The following is a 14,968-nucleotide window of genomic DNA, read 5'->3' as shown; positions in this document are numbered from 1 at the left end:
TTTCCACAAAGCTCATTGTTCTGAAAAGTGAGGTGTACACTGATTGGCCAGCTATCCAGTGCATTGTGATTGGACAAATGCTTCAAGCATGTTACAGAAATGTTACGCCCCTTAACATACTGTGATTCCGTGTCCCATTGCGATGACTCAAAACCAATAAATCCCATTACAAACAAAGCATTTGTTGCATCCAGGACATAATTACTGATTATAATGACTTATATTGTCTTTTTACGTGTTGCGTTGCATATCGCACGGCAAAAACATAAAACCATGTCTGCATTTTTTCATCAGAGAAAGGACAAACAACAAGCGTTACTCTACACTGCTCAAAACTCACGTTTGAATCATCGGTGGCAAATTCTGTAAATATGAAAACATACTTATAGACTGTAAGTCAGAAGCGCCAGACTGTTCTTGAAAAGTTATAAATAGAAGCAACCTTTATGCACCGAAGCATTGTAGGCTACTGGTTCAGTTCTCTGTAAAATGCGCGGCAGACATCTGAATATTTGGGTTGAACTGTTCTGGGACAGTGTTGTAAAAACTTTAGTTTTAGTAAGTTTTCAAAACGAAACACAGAGCATCTCCACAACATGGCAGCAGCGAGAAAAAAATGTTATGCCTTTTTTCTTAGCGTGAACTTTGGGTAGCTTTATGCAAATCTTGCCACACAGTGATGTAGACATGTAGGGGCGTGTTTAAACGAGGCGTTTTAGGAGGCTGTGGACAAGTCTTAACTTTTATACCGAATATCTCTTTGGGTTTAAGACTTTAGTTGTTGCAACTTTACAGATCTTCTTTAGACACCAAAAACTTGTAACACTCCAAAGAGAAATGAAAAGATGAAATCACATCATATGACCGCTTTAAAATGTAATCTGTTCATTTGATGGCGAAGCTGACCTTTCTTGATATTTTCAATGATGAAAACAGTTGCTGATATAATATTATTGAATAATAATAATATTGAATAATATTTTGTGGAAACTAATATTTTGATGAATACACAGTTCAAAGTACAGCTTTTTTTTTTTAAATTGAAATGTTTCGTAACATTATAAATGTCTTTGCTGTCACTTTTGATCAATTTAATGCACCCTTCCTGAATAGAAGTATTAATTTTTTTCTTTAAAAAATAAATAAATAAAATAAACCTGTAATACTTTTGAACATATTTGTCTGTGTATAAAGGTTTTGGGCCACTGAAACATATTTTAAAACACTATAATCTATACTATAATAATTATAACTAAATCTAAAAAGGGTACCATGGATTTCCTGTGTGGCACCAATTGACAAGCTTCAGCTGTGATAACAAGTCTTTTCAAATGATTTTCTGTGGGGTTGTGCAAAGCATAAACACACATTTTGAGGGAAAACAATGGGGAGAGCATATTAGAGTAAACTAAAGCTTTTTTTACTTTTCTTAACAAATATGTGTTTAACTACAGAGGAAGAAATCACAGGTAACATGATTATGTAATTTTGTGATAAAGAATATGTAAAGGTTATGTAAATAATAATAACTTTCATGGTCTGCTTTTTGATGGTGATTCATCATCTGGACAATGAATGCTGACAAAATATTCAGCCTGATAAGTGTTTGGTCCTACAATACTTGCTTGACCACTACACTTAAAAAAGATGTGGGTGTAGAAAGGTGTAACAATCTTCACTCAGAAACTGGTGGTAAAATGCATAAATAATTACAAAGAAATGGCAAGTAACACACTGAATTCTGATTATCTTCCAGAACCATATTTTGGGTACATTGTATATATATATATATATATATATATATATATATATACACATATATAAAGAAAGAGGGAGAGAGAGAGAGAAAGAGAGAGTAAATGAAGTCATAGAAGGAAGTAAATCAACAAAGATATTATAAATCTAAGCTGGGGTGTGAAGAATAACATCTTGCATTATCAACCAACCGGTTGCTTTGCCTGTTGACTTCTGAAATGCTAAAAATACACTCGTTAAGTAATATATCATTAGAGATTTAAGGAAGTTTCATTTCTGAGAAACTAATAACTACCAGTTTCAGTTATTTCATTTCTTTCCAAGTTTCTAGCAGCTGTTCTTGGATCATGTAGCATTCTGGCTCAAGCAATGGAAAAATTCCATGGAATGCTTCTAATTAACCAAGAGTCAGCAAAAGAATTCAATTTAAATGGAAAATTCACACATATGAATACATAATCACAATAATAGCTTAGAGAAAGGAAAGCAGCCTGTGATGCAAAACACACCCACATGTCTTTTTTTTTTTTTTTTTTGGACACATTCCTGGGAAGAGCTCAGTTTCGGGATTAACCTCAAGTAAACAATCTCGCAGAATGTGTCTGTCTCTTTTTAGGCCATTTTTTGGTCTCAGCTTGCCTCATTTAAGACAAGATCTTGCTTTCCCCTTTCCCTTCAGCAGTACGCGCAGCTTTGTCGCACCAAAAAAGGAACTGTTCTGTAAATAAGAAAAGTCTTGGCAGTCCACTGCACTCCGAGGCATGTAAGGCAAGAAATGACCCCTCTGAAGGTGTGGTCTGGGAAATCACACAAATTACAGCCTGCTGTAGAGAAATACAGTGCATGTTGCATGCAAATGTCTCTGTCCTTGTGTGTATGGTGGAAGACCCCACAGATGGGGAAAGGCCAGAGGAAGAAAACTGTTTATATCTCCCATAGAAAAATACTTTGCAGTTTCATTGCCATGTTTAGGTATACTTCCGACTCCCCATTCCACTGCCTTGTATTCTGTTCTGGAAGTAGGATTTAAACTAGAAGTATAAGAAATACTATGTGAATGTAGTATTCAGAGTTTGGCTTGTCTTATTAACACGTCTTTTGGTTTGCATAGCACAGACTTTTGGCTTGATTGCACAGACATTATCAGAAGAGAGCTGAACTGGATGATGACATCACTAAATCATTAATTAACTGACTTTAGCTGAAAAATTATTTGGTTATTGTCTTCTTGCATTATTGACAAACTATTTTCCTGTTTAAAGCTGCTTTTACACAATCAGTATTGCATAAAGTGCGATACAAATGATGGTGACTTGATTTATTTGTCACATTTTTGACATTTGCATCATACAACTTTGACTAATTATAATAGTAGAAAAAAATAGAAAAAGAAAGTCATAAAGACTTGGAATGACATGTGGGTTAAGTAATGGACATTTATATATATAAAAAAAACTACTCTAATGTAAATTGAACAATTGCCTAAACCTGGTTTAATCTAAGCACTGTATGTGAAACCAGGCCTCAATGTACTAAGCTAAACTATTACCATTAGCAACATGTAGAACAGTTTACTACTGGGCAGTGGACAAAATTTCTGCTTGTTTGGAATGTGCTTTGACCGAAAATGGCAAAGCAGCTCTGCTCTTAATGGAGTCAAGCCTGTGTCTTATTGGACACCTAGCATCAACAAGCATCTCCTCACAAGCAGCTCTGGAATGTCTTATGACAGCAGTGTGCAATGCTGTGTACTATCACTGTTCCTCAATCTCACATTTCTTGTTACGCTGTTTGTCGTTTAGAAATTCCCTTTTCATTATTAAAGCCTTTAAAACTTTGAAAGTGTGTGAGAGATAAAACAAGAGGGTAGAAGGGAAAGAGGCAAATAAAAAGGGAGTTGTTTTTTCTTCTTCTTTTTGAAGTATCTTGGAAACAATCAATAAATTAAGCAAACCAATTACATGGAATACTTCTTGCCTCTCCGTTGCATTTCCTAAAAATCTTTAACCGCATTTCAATTAGGCCTACTCATAAACTGCCAAATACACATCTCCACTCACTGCATCCATTTTGCCCCCTTGTGGCAATTATTTTCAGACATAAATCAATAGGGTCGACTGTGGAGAAAGTAGAGCAATTTCTTTATTGATACTGTTTGCTGGTAATTACAAAGAAAAATAAAATATCAAACCATTATTTTAGTCAGTTAATACGTAATTAATAAAGTGTATAAAATAAAAAAAATAAAAAATGTGACAACTTGCCCTGGCCAAACACTGAAAGATAAAATAATAATAATAATAATAGTAATAGTAATAATAATAATAATAATAATAATAATAATAATAATAAATAAATAAATAAATAAATACAAATATTTTGTGTTGCACAGTTACTGAGATAGAAAGCCTTCTAACTCTGGTCTCTCCAGTTTAAAGATCACATTATTGTCACTATTAATTAATCAACAAAACCGCACTTTTTTCGTGCCGTGGCGACGTATGTGCCTTACACATGGCATGTAAATTCCGAGTATTGCATCACGCTGTGAAATGGAAACCAACAATAGAAAGCGAACACGTCACGGACTTTCCCTCGAGGTTAAACAATGATGAAAGGCGATTACTTCCCTGACTTGAAATAACAGCTTCCCTTTATCACGTGCATCTTTAGGCTGCACCTAAAAGCAAAGATCCCTCATGGGGCGCTCTATTCACCCCTCAATGTGACTGACACTCTTTAGGAGGACATGGGATTTCCGAATTTTAGTAAATCGGACAGATTTACTGCTACATTGAATTAATTTTTCATTCAAAGTATGTAGACTATTATATATATATATATATATATATATATATATATGTATAGCTGAAAATAAATGATATATTTGTCAAACAACTGAAATGCCCTTTTTTTTTTTTTTTTTTTAGAAAGTTCTTTTTAATCTGAAAATCATGTGGTTTATCCACCTGATATACTTTTGTTTTTTATTTGCCCATGAAAGTCTGAATATTCTATTCCAGGATTAATGTTTAATCCTTATCATTAATAAATATTACAAATTTGCCATTTGTAATAATCATTTGACCTAGATGATCTGATGCGGTTTAAACCAGAAGGAAATGCATGAAGGTGGTTGTGACATGTTAAAAGACACCACAAACTACCCATGAAAAATAAGCCTGAGCAAGTCATGACAAGAAACCCGACATAACACACTCACAGAATACATGCATAGGCCAAGATAATTTAACACCAGTCCATAAAAACTATCTATTATCCTTGAGGGCACATAATATTATTTTAACCCTTTTTTCCTCTTTAAACTTTACATAAAAATAATCTGGGCTTTTACATCACACATAGGAAGGGAAAAAAAAAGAGACAGGATGGAAGACATTAGTGTGTTCATCTACATATTCTGTGGTCATTATGTACATCTTGTTTCTGCCAGACATTGTGGGCCCCTTCATGTGGAAAAAGTCTTGAAGTTTAAAAAAAAAATCCATTTGAATGCCTTTACGAAATTTCGTCCAGTGGCACATTTAATAATGTTTTAAGCAGACCACGTACCACAGTTTCACCTGTAAAGTCCCTAATACATGCATTGGTAAATATATAGCTATAGGTGAAAAATAATAATAATAATTTCAGAGAGTTCTACAATTTTTACACTTTTTTTCCCCCAAAGAAAACCCTTTATGGATGGGTGCTGTTATCTGCATATTATTCTGTGAAAGGATAAAGTAATTTCACATGAACTGATTTTATAATGTTGTCCAAATGCAGATGAATGGCAAATATAAAACTTTTATGCTATTTTGTTAAAAACAAAATTAATCAGTTTTAAATGCTACAATGCATTTCACCAGTTCAAACGGCATATTATATACAGAATAATAATAATAATAATAAAACATTTTATGGATCTAATATTAATTTTACTTAATTTAATTTAATGTATATTCATATTCATTATATTTAACCCATTAAAAAAGAGAAATGACCATGCACAATTAAATATCAAATATTGAAAGATACAATTATAAAAAAATACTATAAAAAAAAAAAAAAAAAAAAAAATGTGGTACAGACTTGTGTGATAATCCTTAGATTTATCAGGAATGATAAGCCCGTTTTTTGTTAACAAAATAACATATTGCTGCTGTTCCTGAGAAATAAATGTTGTTTAACTGATTACATCTGTTAGACTTGCCATAACACCAGTGTACTGCCATCTCCTCTGCCAAAACTTCAGATTGCTCAATTACATATTTCATCTCACTTAGCATTCCTTATTGTTAAGTTCCAGTAAATCCTACCAGAAGGACCTTTAACTGACGCAGGTAAGCGGTGTGAATCATAAGCTTGATATCAGAATGCAATTCTCAAGAAGAACAAGTTTGTGCAAGGCTGCTTTAATTCACTCCATTAACCAACCATACAACCTTCTGCATGCCTCTTTCTGTATCTTTTTCATTATAAAATGTATTTCCAGAACTTAAATTGTTTGTAGCAAACACACAGATAACATACAGTATTCACAATAAAAACAAAAAACTAATGTTTCCAGTGGTCAAATACTAATAATAAGTAATGCATAAAACCCTGTCACACAGCCAACAGAATTCTCTCAAATGTTCAAATGTTGTCCAAACTAGTTAAATACAGTTTTCTGAACAAAGAGGGGTTTGTGAGTTCCCACCATGCATTGCAGAATGAACAAATTATATGGTTAAAGGATTGTTGTGGTTTTCCGATGTATTTTAACTTTTGTTGTTGTTTTGTGATTTTTTTATTAGTTATAATCTATTGTTCTTATGTACATAGGCTCAACTTTTTACGTGTCGATTGTTAGCATTGAGGTTTGATTCAAGTTGAGCACTGCAAAATTTTCATTTAAAAGTTACATCTTAATTATTCGCACTTTTGAAGGATGATTTTTCCTTCTTAAACAAAGATGGCATAGTTCACATAATATATTTAGTGTCATATTAGACAAAAAAAACAAAAACAAACAAACAAACAAATGCAAATTGGTACTGTTCAATTTGCAAATGAAAATTGTAGTGTGAATCTACAATTTTCATAGTCATGAAAATAAAGAAAACTCTTTGAATGAGAAGGTGAGACCAAACTTTTGGCCTGCACTATATATATATATATATATATATATATATATATATATATATATATATATATATATATTTCAGTGCTGCGAATGAGTTATTTTAGTATGAACAATGACTTTAAGCAGAGTTCAGAATGACAAACAAACATTTTAGAGAACACATAATAATATTAAAATAAAAAATACAAATACAACACTTTCTTCATGTGACCACAGTTTACCTTCATTTAGCTGAAATGAAATGAGCTTGTCTATATGAGACATTTTGACTAATTTTTATAGGGTCTCTGGCTGCTTATCAGGAACAGTTTCAGTTCCTCATAGCTGAGACAAGGTTCAAGTACAGGTGTGTGTGCTCAGTCAGATTGGGTCAAATGATAATGTATATGAGTAATATAAAGTGTGTGATAACAAAAAATACGTAAATGAGAAATAATGATCAGTAAATGAATTAGTAAATAGGGCTTTACAGTGACACAACTATATTTTGGGGATATTCAAATAAGCATTTTTAACATGCAAGTGAGGTGAGTGGAATTCAACATAACCAGAGAGAAAGTCTGACTGAGCTGGAGCAGAAAGTAGTTGAATAAACAGTGGGTTACTGGTTAGCAGACATTGGTTAGTCCATATCTTTTCTGGAAATCAGCTATCTAACATAGTACTACAAAGTTACTGTTAGTTTGGTTCCATTTAAATGAATCCCCCTTGCGTGGTGGAATGTTTAACTAATAATTAGAAACATGACAAATAAGTTGTTTGTTTAAATGACTAATACCTTTCACAACCATGCAAATTTATGATTCAGCTGGTTCTCAACAGTTCAAGCTTCCCTAGGTTGACTGTGAAAAAAAACCTTTTAATGCAGCCTAAGCCTTGGGCCTGGGTGCACGGGTGTTAAGTAACGAATTAGCTACAAATACTCACGTTGCTGTAATTATGTAGTCTAGTTTTCATCAAAAAATGCAACTTTTTTGGATTTAAAAATAGTGTTGTGGCGAGTGGGGCGGGACTCGATACTGGCGGTGGGGCGCAGGTGCAGCTCATCTCCAATCACTACACCTGGCCTCACTCCTCGTTCCCACGCCTCTCGGCCCCGCCCCACTCGCCACAAGTGTACTTTTACATTTGAAGTGGTGTATCTGTAGTCAACTTTTACTCCGCTATCTTCACTCTGTTTGTGGTCATTACATGCTTGCTTTAATTTTATTTTATTCATCAACGTGATTGTATAGAGAGAGAAGGAGTAACTGGTCTCATGACTCTTGATAAATCAAATTGTGCATAGAAAACTTTAACCGCCAACTGTTGGTCATATAATTAGAATATCATCAAAAAGTTGATTTATTTCACTAATTCCATTCAAAAAGTGAAACTCGTATATTATATTCATTCATTACACACAGACTGATATATTTCAAATGTTTAATTCTTTTAATTTTGGTGATTATAACTGACAACTAAGGAAAATCCCAAATTCAGTATCTCAGAAAATTTGAATATTACTTAAGACCAATACAAAAAAAGGATTTTTAGAAATCTTGACCAACTGAAAAGTATGAACATGAAAAGTATGAGCATGTACAGCACTCAAATACTTGTTGGAGTTGGAGCTCCTTTTGCCTGAATTACTGCAGTAATGCAACGTGGCATGGTGTCGATCAGTCTGTGGCACTGCTCAGGTGTTATGAGAGCACAGGTTGCTCTGATAGTGGCCTTCAGCTCTTCTGCATTCTTGGGTCTGGCATATAGGATCTTCCTCTTCACAATGCAACATAGATTTTCTATGGAGTTAAGGTCAGGCGAGTTTGTTGGCCAATTAAGAACAGATACCATGGTCCTTAAACCAGGTACTGGTAGCTTTGGCACTGTGTGCAAGTGCCAAGTCCTGTTGGAAAATGAAATCTGCATCTCCTTAAAGTTGGTCAGGAGCAGGACGCATGAAGTGCTCTAAAACTTCCTGGTATATGGCTGTGTTGACCTTGGACCTCAGAAAACACAGTGGACCAACACCACAGATGACATGGTACCCCAAATCATCATTGACTGTGGAAACTTTACACTGGACCTCAAGAAACGTGGATTGTGTGCCTCTCCTCTCTTCCTCCTGACTCTGGGACTATGATTTCCAAAGGAAAATACCTTTTGTGTCTTGTCCTCCTTGTGCAAGGTGTCAATGTTCGTCTTTTTGAAAACTGTCAAGTCAGCAGTCTTTCCCATGATTACGTAGCCTACATTTGAAATATATCAGTCTGTGTGTAATGAATGAATATAATATAGAAGTTTCACTTTTTGAATGGAATTAGTGAAATAAATCAACTTTTTAATGATATTCTAATTATATGACCAGCACCTGTATATACATATATAATTACTGCTTACTAAATGATCTGTATTTGCTAGACTATATAGACTGAACAAAAAAAACTTAGTTTCTATAATTTCTATAAGCGGAAAACGATAGTGTGGATATAAAAGCATTGATAGACGACAATAAACAGGGATGAGCCATTATTTAAATAGAAAGTCATTTCTCTTACAAATCCTTTGGAGCTTTTGGGTTCATGTAAGTACACAACTGCATGAAATATATAACACTGTGCAAATGATTGTGGATATTTTATTATGAAAATCTTACATACAGTTTTGGGGGAGAAAATGTTTTAAAAAGTTTCCCCGAATATGCTTCCATATTTAATGGATTTTTTCCCCTTGTATCATCAGCATAACAATTTGATTAAAGGTAGCTGTACAGGGGATGCTGCCCTCCTTCTAGAACAATGTGCATTTATGTTTAAACTGTAACTTAAACTATCATGTTTATGTTTCTCAATTCATTATAAAAAAATCTGGCACCATTTTGGAGAGAAACTGGTTCGTTTTAATCTCTTTTTTTAACCCATCTCATTTCGTATGATGATGAACTCTTGAATGAGTTTCTAAAGTTTTTTTTTTTTGGCATTGTTCTAAACATCAATATTTTATGTGCAACAATAGCATCCTATGGCTCAGTGGCCATACACCTAATTGAAATCTATTTTTTTTTCAGACATTCTGAATTAAATGTTGATGAGTGTACTGAAAATAACTCTTTCACCTTTTCATTATTTTAATCGTTTTTCCATGTTGTTTTGATGTATTTTAAAGAGTTGGCAGTCAAAATTAACTCACAAGTACTTTTAAATAACCTACTCTTTTACTCTTAATCATACTACATTGTTTTTTTTGGAATGGTAATGGTATATTTATTTGAGTGTTTCTTTTTCAGTACCCTATCCACCACATCCTGGGTGATGTTTCGTGAACTCTTTCACACCTTTCATTCACATTTTGTACTAAAATAAAATTCTTTCCGAGTCACAGACTTCTGCTTTCACATGTCTGTCTTAATTTTCCACCGGAGCAGTTTATCTAAAGATGTAATGCAGGATACATTTTTTTGCTGGAACAAACCTCCATGTTTTTCCCCCTGTGGTCTTAAGTTTATGTGTCTAGAAAAAAAAAAAAAAAAAAATCTAGGTATTCAAGACTTGGTATGCATTGACATTTGTGACAGGTCACATAACCGGTTAAAGGGAATTTTTATGGGGTTTTATCATAACACGTCAAACTCATACATATGTCAATCATTAAACATATGAATGCTATAGGGACCGAGATAGATAATTGAACCTGAGGCCCTTTCATGTCATGATCTGACCCTGAAATGCTTTTTGTTCATGGAGTGAGCTTATAGTAAGCATCACATCTCAGTATTAACAAAACAGTGATTATTCTTTATGAAATGACAAAAGTGGCACTCAATATGTTAGTTAGGGTGTGTTTTATAAATTTTGGGTTGGTGTTTTACTGTTGCATCATGCCTTTGTATTGATCTGGTTTTATTTCTCACTGACGAAAAACAACACCCTTATAAATAAACTGGGTGTAATCTCTTGGTATCACCCACAATATATTTATAGATTCCATTGCGGTTTGGACCTTAAGGCTGTTCCACTTCAAACACTCTCATTGTTTTCCATTTTCATTTGTGGTTTTCTAGTCATTAGCTTCCTCAATTTGAATTTCCTATACTCATCCTGCCATTTTCATTCTTGTAATGGAGCTCCCAATCTGAACAAACAAGTTTTTTTTTTTTTAATGTAAAAGCATCTATAAAGCATCTAAGTGTTTTCTATAACTTATAAGATCTTTATACAAAAATAACAGACTATGTACATAAAATGCATAGAAATATCAGGTGTCACTCTCTATCTCCCAATAATATGTTTAACCAAGATGAAATCTATGATTAAGCTTTTTGGTCGAAGTAAAGTCTGGATAATCAATGTGGGAGGATAATACAGTTTACCTAAGTTGTTTCAGTTCAGTAAATTACTTGATATATTATATATAAAAAGCGTCTCGGTTACGTACATAACCCTCGTTCCCTGATGGAGGGAACGGAGACGTTATGTCAAACGACATATGGGTCCCCATATGTCGTTCGACATAACTCGTAGTGACCGACAGATAGGGAACTATTCTTACTTTTACTTAAAAAATCATTAAAGATTTTACAGCACAGGACCTAGCCTTTTACTTGCTAAAAAAGTAAGACTATCAATCAAAGAGCAGAAGGTATGTAGTAGTTCGTGGACAAAAGTTTTTCTGCTAAGTTTGTGTCACATTGTTAATTTAAGAGTTCTCGTATATCAAATATGATATACTGGGTCTCTAACCCTGCTCCGTCATCCACCATCCGTCATCTCCCACCCCCCGTTGTTTTCTGAGAAATGCTTTATAGCGTCTGTGATGCATAAATGTTACTATACCCGAGAAACTCCAATCCTTTACAGCATCCATCTGTTGTATGGATTTAATTAAGGACGTTGCATAACTCATATCCTGACTAGTGGTGAAATACTGTATCTTTGTAGCAGGCCAACACTTACAAAATAATCATGGAATCATGATGTGAAAGTGCTCACTAAGCATGAGAAATCCACCAAGAGGGTTATCTTAAGATCAGTCATCTGCTCTGATCCAGTTTCATCTGAGGTGTAATTTGAATACTGTTTTGTACATCTGCATCTGCATGTGCATGGTCCAGACATGCTGTTTCGATATGGCTTAAAGCAACCTTTCTTCAACACTGAAAGGTATTTGATGGGCCAAATATTTCTCAAGAAGGTTTCCCGTGAAATGCATTTTTCATTATAAAGAATTTGAGTCATTTAATGACAATGAAACAAGTTTAAACATTCACAGTTGATGTCTTTTTCTGTTGCCAATATCAGTCAGTCCACGAATCCCTTTTATGTCAGAAATTAATCTGTAAAAAAACAACTGTCAATAAAGCAAGCGAAATGCCCTAAAGCCTGAAAGTGATTGGAACATTTGTGTGTGTGTGTGTGTGTGTGTATGCTAGAGCAATTTTGATTACGATGAAGCCTTTTGGCAGATTCATGTTTTTAGTACAGACGCATGATAATTGTCTTTGCTCATGTCACAAGTTCCTCGTTTCGTAAGAAACTGATGACAGCACAGCCTGTTGATGACAATTGTCTCCTCACTGAGCTTGTACTTTCCCTGGAGGACTAAACCTGGTTTAGTCTGCCAATTTCTTTTTAAAAACATTAGCATTTTAACTCTAATGTGCAAGACTTCAGGCCAGCCACTTCCATTATTTTATTTGTACAAAAACAGCATTTTATGCTGCATGATATTGCAAACTTGTATTTTTTTACCGGATAGTGAATCAGATCTCACACACATTCACAGGAAATAGCATGCATCAGTGTTGAAATATATGGTGAATAGCACATTGATGCCTGCTATAAACCAATTCTATGCCTAAGGCGAGTTGATCATGACTCTGGAAACCCCCTTGCCCACACAGATATATGTCACACACATTAAACATTTTCTGTTGATTATTACTTGTCTAAGGACAAATACCCCATTTTCATTATAAAATTAAAACTGAAAACTGCTTATATAATTCTGTCTTTATTTTTCTCAAATATTTACTTTATATCAGTATTTAATACCCAAATTTTGGTTTTGTGATTTTGTCGGATCATATCACTGTTTACTTGGAGTTTGGTTAAGCAGCAGTGTTTTTCCCCTGAGGTCTTTACGTTATGTTTCCTGCCCACAACAAAACCAAAATCTACTCAAGAATTCTGCACTGACATTTGGTACAGGTCACATTATGGGACCATCTATTATCCATACATCAATATCATGCAGTGGAAAGTTTGAGAGATGACTGCTCTTTCATCTTATGGATGATACTGAACTTGCTTGCCATGTAAATAGCCATGATGCTAACATGGCGTAAAAAACTTAATAAACAAACAAACGACTGCTCTTTCAGCAGCACTGTATACATTAGATCAGGGGTCACCAACCTTTATCAGGTAAGAGATAGGTAGAGATAGAGCAGTGCCCCCCAAATATATTGTGTTTTACTCAGTGCAGCTTATAACAGCCATTTAAAAGATATAGCACCAACTTGTCAGAATTTTTTTTTATAAATATATATTTTTAAAAAAAGTTGGAAAAATGATCACCCCCTAATGTCAGCATTTTGTTGGACCAGCTTTTGCTTTAATTACAGCTTTTAGTCTGTTAGGGTGTGTCTCTAACTAAATTTGCATACCTGGACTTTGCTATATTTGCCCACTCTTCTTTGCAGAACTGCTCAAGTTCAGTTCAATTTGAAGTCATTCCACAGATTTTCCTTGCCATGCAAGGACATTCACCTTTTACTCCTTCGACCACTTTGTGCTCAAGGGTTTGCTGTGCTTTGGTCATTGTCATGTTGGAAGGTAAACCTACTTCCTATTGACAACTTTCTGGCAGAGGGCAGCAGATTTTTTCTCAAGAATTTTACAGTATTTTGCCCCATCCATTTTTCCATGTATCCTGACAAGTGTCTCATCTCATCTGCCTCAATCTTCAATGTGTGTTTTGGCAAAGGAGAAGTGAGGGGGTTTCTTGAAAAGTGTCTTTTTTTCTTTTTCTTGAAACCCTCCAATACAAGCCACACTTTGTGGAGAATTTCTGATATAGTTGTCACATGCACACAATGACACTCTGTGTTATAAATTCCTGCAGTTGCTTCAGAGATGCTCTAGGCCTCTTGAAGGCTTTTCATTCAGTTTGGAGTGATATCCTGATCCATGGAGGGTCTCCGTTTTACCAAAGACCCTCCACTTCTTAATAATAGACTTCACTATGCTTCTAGGCATTGATAATGCCTTTGAGAAGTTTTTTTTTGTATCTATCTCCTGACTTGTGTCTGTCCACAACTTTATCCTGTAGATCTTTTTACAGTGCCTTGCCACCCGTAGTTGATTGTTTGCTTCAGCTGCACTACCAAGGATTGAAATGGTCCAGGAAAGTTCTTTTCGTGCTGAGCTAATCAAAATGCCCACAGGTGATCACAGTTGAAAATCAAATGGTGTTGTGTGCCATTGAGAAGGTGATTAGCTAGTCATTAGGCTTGTTTGAGATGTGGCTAACCTTGCCTGAAATTTAGGCCAGAGTAGGCAGCTGAGGAAAGGAGTAAAATAAGCGCAGTCAAGATGGACAGTTCTGACTCCTCGAAGTAGAACAGATACCTGTGAGATCAAAAGCTGATATCGTGTTATTCAAAATTATGAGATGTGTTGCTGATAAACCTGATGTAATTTCAGTTCTGTTGCTTTTATATAAATAAAAAACATGATGAACACAACACTCAAAGTCCTCGCTGTTTAATGTCATTCGATTCATTTTTACTTTACTACAAACATGTTTAGTATTTTTAGAAATATAACAACAGTCACATATCTCACACAGAGATCTCACTGTCGTAGTGTTTGGGAATATTCACGCATAATTTAAACACATAATCACATGATATCAGAGATGTCATATTTTCCAACTCAGTGATTCCGTTTTTTTTTGTTTTTTTTTTGACATGCTGGTGTTATATCTTTCACTTGCATGTTACAAGATGCACAGTAAATACAGCTGGATAAAACAAAAACTGTGTCCATCTTCATTTCAGGCTTCAAAGTAACAAAATTTGTATATGTATGTAGTTTTAGA

Source organism: Carassius auratus, chromosome 37 (genome assembly GCF_003368295.1).
Source record: "Carassius auratus strain Wakin chromosome 37, ASM336829v1, whole genome shotgun sequence".
In the NCBI taxonomy this organism is placed as follows: domain Eukaryota; kingdom Metazoa; phylum Chordata; class Actinopteri; order Cypriniformes; family Cyprinidae; genus Carassius; species Carassius auratus.
This window is presented reverse-complemented; position numbering follows the sequence as displayed.